Raw genomic sequence first — 7,383 nt, 5'->3', positions numbered from 1 at the left:
TCCTGTTGGATAGTTGCCCTTCAGGTTGTTATCACACTGAATCCTGAAGTAGTATTTGTGAGAATGGGACGGTTGCATGTTGTAGAAGATGGTGGTGCACTCCTTGTTCAGCAGGTTCCCTGTGAGGTTTCCTTGCAGAATGTTTCCGCTTGCCTGATCTCCAGTGAGACTGGAATCAAACACAATTGTTCCGCCTGTGCTTCCTCTTTTCCAAATTGCTTTGCAGGAACCATCCAGAAGTCCATCAAACGTTGAGTCAACGGCGAAAGTGCAGGGGACCTTCACACAGGATCCAGTTAGTCCATCTATTCTCTGAGGCATGGTGATTTCCCACTTCACGTCGCATAAGCTACCTAAGGTGAAATAAGAGCAATAAATTAAATATCCGCCAAGGTTAAAAAAAAATTAAGTATTCAAACAACTACCAGACTCAGGGACAGTTTTATCCCACAGGCCATAAGACTGCTAAACACCTGAGCTCTGTTAAGTGCCTCGATAAACATTCATCTGTTTGTCATCTTGCGATCTACTTATTTATCTAAATAGTTATCACCGCAATAAACCGTATTTAACTTTGTCTTAATGTACAATATTTAATTTCATATTCTATACTTGTATATATCATATTCTATTTACATGTATATAGATTTATATTGTATTTTATTATATATGTTGCATCGTTGGAGGAGCTCGGGTCATAAGATTTTCATTGCCATTTCTACACTGTAGCTCATCTTTAAAAAAAATAAAGAAAATTAAGCAGAAATGTAAACATAATTAAAAGAAAACAAACCCGTCCAAATTAACAACACACACCCACAAAACCTTAACTTTAAACAAAAAAGCATATTTAGCACTTTTTGTGAGTAATCTAAAGACATCGAAAGGCATTATATTGTTGGAAACCCTACCTTGTAGTAGAAAGAGGAAAACCTTTAAAGCACCCAACATGCTTTTCTGTCAGCTTGATATTCCTACAGAGGCACCAGACACACACAACAGACATGAAATCTATTCATTTGGATTTACTAGCTACCTCCTACAATATGAATAGCCCTAGTAAAGAAGAATATATGTTTTATAGGGGGATCCATAAAATGTTTTGCATATGTTTTGCAAAACCTTACTGTAGAAAGTAATAAAACAAATGCAAGAACTTCTATATATACATATATAACAACATGAAGTTGACAGTTAACTATCAAAATAAGCTTGACATTTTAAGACTCGCAATAATTTGAGTTTTAAAAATAAATTATCTTACCTTACAGCCAACAATGATGGTCAGCATACAATATGTTCTGTTTCTAGAGAAGAAATAAATACATTAGTAGTAGTAGTAGTATATACAGTACCGATCTATGTTTCCGAAATTGATAAAGAAACAAATAAAGGTTTCACCAGCATGGAAGGGTCAGTGGTAATAGTCCAACAACTGAGTCATGTCAGACTGGTGTCGCGTGTTGATGGCTTTTGAAAGATGTGTTCGGGGTGTGGCCTTCAGCACCATAGAGATTAGAATCTCTTTTTACTACATTAATGCAAGTCCCATCAGTCATTTCTAAGGGATTCACATAACAATGTTCCAAACCAGATTTTATAATGAAATATAAATGTGTTTTCAAAAGTGAGTTGTTGATTTACATATTCAATAAACAGAAAAATATAAAATATGACATTTGTTTCCACACTCAAGTACTCAACTGTTTCATCAGATCATGTTGTCATTTTGAAACAAAGAGGAAGTGAAGAGAAACAAAATGAAAGGCAATGCAGAAAGAGGGAAGAAACAACAATGTGATACTTTACATGCACAAACAGTAGAAGTCATAAAGTGTCATAAATGAAACAGTCAAGTTGAAGTAAATATAAGTGAAAACAAAGTGAAGTATAAAGGCTTTACCAAACTAGTTGCCAGTGGGCGTTGTGTGTGATGTTTTTGAACAAGCAGAAACTATTTCTGAACTTTACTGAGCAGCCATATTTAGGAGCTACGCAGAGATGAACACGATGAAGGAGAAGTGAATCAGTTTGATTCTTAAAACACAGATACTTGGTGTTTGACATACAAGTATTTATGCTGGGATTCTTCTAGAATCAAACCAAGAACGTAATGTTACAATCTGTACGCTGATTTTCAAACAGCACTGATGTCAGTTTAGTTGGCTGTAAGAAAGACAGAAGTGGTTAAGCGTCTGAGACATGAGGTCAAAGCCTTATATAGACTCTTCTTATCTGTTACAGTAAGCATCTCAAAAGAGCAGGAAATTCGCTCTAAAGGTGCCACGACTGGTGCAAATAAATAAATATATCACAACCAAATACACAAATACATTGTATATGGTTTGATCTTGATCATGTAAAAACTATAGTGAAGATCCTTTTAAGCACCAACTCTCTATAGGAAGGAAATTGTGTTCTGCGTCAATAAAGACATTTATCTACCAGCTTATTACCGTGTTGCTATTTGCACACTGCACTGCAAGGAAATTATGGAAATAGTTAAAATACTTTACAAAAAAAACAGTTAAGTTACGCAGGTGTCAGGGATGTAGGAGTGTGTGTGCATGATTTGATGTAAGCCCACTCACATATTTTTTGTAAATAAATAAATAGTGTTTTGTGAAATGGTATGTAAAGTGCTACACCAAATACTCCTCTAGCAGTATAATAACAATAACAAGGATATACAAATATAAGGCACACGACACAGGACCAATGACTAGTAATTGTGAAAATATTGATAAAACAGACGCATATCTTGAGACGACAATAACCATAACTAAAGATAGGGACGACTGGACATTATGCAACTATTTACAACCTACAGTACTGTGTGTGCAAGAGGCTAAACAGCACATTGCAAAAATAGCTAAATATTAATCAAAGACTCCATGATCAGAATATATTTGTGTGCCATTGTTATTATTAAGTTGGAAATACAGATTTTGATTGAAAAAAAAGACCAACATTTGTATGAATAAACATTTAATAGTTCATTCATAACAGTGCATGCCTTCATTTGTTTGCATATCAAACCCATATACACTTCCAAATAACTTAATTCATAAAAATGTAATTTCTGAAAAATATACAGCATATGGACATATTTGAGGAAACACCTGACCATATAAAATAATCCAAGACTAGACAGAAATAGTGACGTAGCACACAGTCTAATACAATGGTTGCATTGTTATATTAGATTGCGTTATATCGACAGGTGCTGCAAGTATAGTGTTCACACCCTGTTGTAGTTTAAGTGTACACCTGCGCTGTAATGCTTCACTCAGACCAGCAGGGGGAGCTCAGGTTCAAAGAGAAACCTGGCAGTAACAGACTCCCAGCTGCAGGCTGATGTGTTAAACTGCTGAAGGCATGCAGCTGGTTCAGCGTTGAACCTCAGCCGCCACTCAAGCATCAAGTAACAGTTTCCCCCACTGCATTTATACACATCTGTTCAACATCTGGAGCCAGTGCACCTCCTCGTGTCACGCTTTATCCACAGAGTCATGAGTCCAGGTACAGAATCAGCTGCTGAGGTGGATCTCAACAAACAGGAGACACACTCAGTGCATTGTCCGCTCAATAATCACTCAAGGGTTTCATAGTCAAGTATGAAGGAGGTCAATAACGGCTGTGCTCGTCTGTTGCTGTGACGATGACATCCATCCAAATCCGCATGGATACCGGATTGGAGGCCACCAGAAAGAAAAGACGGTCATACGTCTTCACGCAGAATGTCAAGCTGGGCCGTGGAGACTGAAGAGACAGAAACAGATCGAAATCAGGTTAGTCATAAATCAGGGTGAAGAACAAGTATTTTGACTTTTTACAAGGCGTACCTTAACATAGAGATTTAGCATTTTTCCATGTGAAACCCCAAGTCACTAAAAATAAATAACTTTTAAATAACTGTTCTAAGTCCGTCATAACCTTTCCCAGAAGCAGAACAACCGGGTGCTTCAGTTTGAATGGATTCTTTGTCTGTTCAATTAAATGCAGCTACAAACTTTTTTTAAGAACTTACTATAGCAGATATTCAACTACAGTATAGCGATTTTATTTTGTTTGAGAAGATGAGGAAAGAAGATTATGATAAATAGATGTGTAATACTGTCAACCAACACTTCAATGTGTCTTTTTATAATTCTATATCCTACTTGTATACATAGGTTTTTAGATATAATGGTTGGGCTTGAAACATTTATTTGAATCTGGGAAATTACAGATGTCGTATTCATATGTTTTTTTGCAAGTCGTGACTGAGCCACATTTTCTTTACAGAATCAAAGACCAGAGATTTTTCACAAGCCCTAAGCCACAAACTTGAACAGATCTTTCTGAGTCAGCTGGTGCGACGGTGTATAACTACTCACAGAATTGGCTGTTCGTAGATGGTCAAGGTAAACTTCTTCTATGGCCTGGAAGTAGATTACTCCCTTTAGCTTCCTCTCATCACAGTCTGCAGAAAACAGAAGAAACGTGGGGAAAATGGGGTGACAACAAACTTATATTTTTAAAAAATGCTTTCAAGTTGTTCTCTTTCAAAGTAAACAATTTGAGCGAAAACACAATACAATGTACAGCATAATAAGTGTTGGATAAAGACTGAAAAGTGATGTTATATATGAAATATTATTTGACAGCATGTTGGACATCTAGTGCATTTATTCAAACAATCAGTCATTATGTGCACACTCTCCACTGCCCCAGCCGGCCTAACCTGTATAGTAGGCTAGTCGTCTGTGGTCCATGTCAAACAGGAACCATCTCTTCTTCCAGGTCTTCACCCTCCCCCCTCGTTTGGTCAGGAAGCCGGCGCAGCGTCGCGGTGTCAGGCGCAGGTCCGTGCTGCCACTCACTCCATGACCCAGAGACTCCACATGGGCCCGGAGGTCAAAGTTCGGAGAGAGGAAGAGGGGCAGGCTGAGCTGCTGGAGGGCCTTCTGCCATCAGAAATAAAAACGTTTTCTCACATGTGCATTTGGTCTGAAAGAAAAAAATGGGCTGCACTTTTCTTGTACATGTATTTAAATGTGTGTCTGCTTTTATTGACCTGGTCCCACACCCTGTACTCATGATGGTTATATAAGCAATATACTGTTCTGTGTACAAATCTGAGAAATGTAATATTTATGATGTCTAACTCTTGCTAAGGGTTGAAAGTTCAAACTCATAGTTTTTTCTGTGTTTATTTGTATTAAACTACAATGGAATTTCAGTTTTGTATTATTATTTGTTGTTGCATGTCTTGTGTTTCACTGTGTTTTCTTTGTCCTCTAACATCTTCAGACCAGTGTTTTCCCTTTTTGATATATATGTATATATATTAGGGTTTTATTTACTCAAAAAATCAACAATTCAATGCATAGACTAAACAAGACTATCTTTGGATCTGCTGCATAGATTTGATAATTGTATTTCTCACAGATCATTGCTCAGAATACAAATGTTAATAATATGTTTCACACGACCTGATGCTTGTCATTTCATACATACCTCTGAAATGGCCTCTGGCTGCTCCTTAATTTCCGGCTCGAGACGTTTTTGGTTCTCTGGCTCTGTAAGTTCTGTGGGCTCTGTTTTCGGAGACTTTAGCTCTTTCTGTCCTCTCTCCTCCAACAACAACAGCCGTCGTTCTTCCTGGGTGCACACATGTATAATTGAATTTTTAGCCCAAAAATAAATAACACAATGATGATACTCTTTAACAGAGTAGTATTTACGATGGACTTCTTGACACGTGCATTAAAAAAAGAAACTTTAATTCAATATGTGCCACTGAAAGTTGCTACTTTCATACTCCACATAAACCCACAATCATATGGCTACACATTCCTCAGTCTTGGACTTCTCCAATGCTGTAAACATGCATCACAAACATCCAGACATCTGCTGGCTTTTCCTCTTGGACCCTCATGTGCGAGCTGAGTGGGCGTCAGGGACCAGACAGCCGTGTCTAATGCCGTGTGTCGCGGGTGATTAGAGGTGTCAGCGAGCGTTTCTCACGGCAGGTGACTCACCCTCTCTCTGAGCAGCCTCTCTCTCTCTTTCCTGGCTTCCCTCAGTTTCTTCTCGATCTCAACTAGGTCCAACAGAGACGGGCTGTGAGAGGAAGAGGAGGATTAATCAAAGATATCACAACAGCTGCATCGGCCAAATACAGTAAAAGTTATGATACAAACAACCCATAAATGCAAAGAAGACTCCTCGAAATAAAAAAATCCTTTCCATCCTTCTCTTAAAATAGAAACAGGCCAATGAGATCAGTCCAAAATGAGTTTGATTCAACCAAAAAGAGGTGGTATAACACTAACCACAACGAATTGTGAATCAGTAACAGACACAGTACAATGTAGGCAACATTTAAACAAAAAAACAGCTTCAATTAGGTTGAATCCCAATCCAGAAGTTAATTAATTTCACTTGTAAATCATGAAAATGTGACATTTTAATGCAACATGAGACAACTAACATAGGTGTAAGAGGCCAAATCATGTGTTTAAGTTTTGACAGTATTTCATCACACTGCAAAGAACTTAGAAAGAGTATCTTCTCATTCATAGTGCAAAACATGTACCTGTATCTTAATATGAACTGTTCAACATATGATCAATTGATCATCTGTTACATTGTTTGAAGTGATACAAATGTACACCTGGCCTCATCTTATACTGCTGTGCAAACGTATACTGTGTTTATTATAAAATGCATTCTCTGAATAGATAGGTTTAATAAACTTGAGTTGAGTTTAAAGAAGAAAGGCTTTTTTTGTGACAGGTCGATCGCTCTTTCTCCATCGAGCCTGGGAAAGAACACACCTATTTGTGTTTAAAGTAAGTTATGTTCATGTCTGACAAATGCAACTGTGTTTTTTGTAATCATGATAAATTAAATAGCATGATAATCCAACTAACGAGCAAACTGAACTGCAACTGGCTTTACACCCTTCTGAACACATCACACTACAACAACAACTGTTGCTGCTGAAGTGTGTTCGTTTTGTATATAGACAGCCCCACTCCGAGTGTCCGATCAAAGTCCTGGTTAAGTTATTGATAATATTTGTTCCTGTGTCAAAACGCTTAAAGGTCACATGTCATGCTTTTCTGGTTATTACCCGTCCCCTTGTGTGTTATGGAGCTTTTTCTGCATGTAAACGGTCTGCAGTCACAAACCCTCAAAGTACACCCTGTAGCGAGTACAACACAGAAAATACCTCTTTGGAGATTTCTCCTCCCTGAGACGGCGGGACGCGGCGAGGCTGTGAGTCGGTGTGTGAGCACACACACAAACTCCCAGCCAGGCTGCGGGTGTGTTTCGGGCTGGGTTTCGTTGTGTCTCGCAGACAGCCACTGGGCTCATAGGGAGGGAGGGGGG

General features: G+C 38.2%; 1 long non-coding RNA gene across 1 annotated transcript; it reads right to left on the bottom strand.

Moving 5' to 3' along the window:
* Nucleotides 1-6: 6 nt before the first annotated feature.
* LOC104966857 (uncharacterized) lies at nt 7-1,552 on the bottom strand. The gene is made up of 4 exons (XR_800689.1): nt 1,402-1,552; nt 1,265-1,307; nt 912-974; nt 7-353 (listed from the first exon to the last, which is right to left on the bottom strand). It is a non-coding gene; the product is annotated as an uncharacterized lncRNA (long non-coding RNA).
* Between the last annotated feature and the right edge of the window lie 5,831 nt (nt 1,553-7,383).

The sequence above is a fragment of the Notothenia coriiceps genome, unplaced genomic scaffold, assembly GCF_000735185.1.
Source record: "Notothenia coriiceps isolate Sejong01 unplaced genomic scaffold, NC01 NC01_scaffold00002267, whole genome shotgun sequence".
Classification (NCBI taxonomy): domain Eukaryota; kingdom Metazoa; phylum Chordata; class Actinopteri; order Perciformes; family Nototheniidae; genus Notothenia; species Notothenia coriiceps.
Note: the sequence above shows the minus strand (reverse complement) of the source record. Positions and strands in the feature narration are given on the sequence as shown.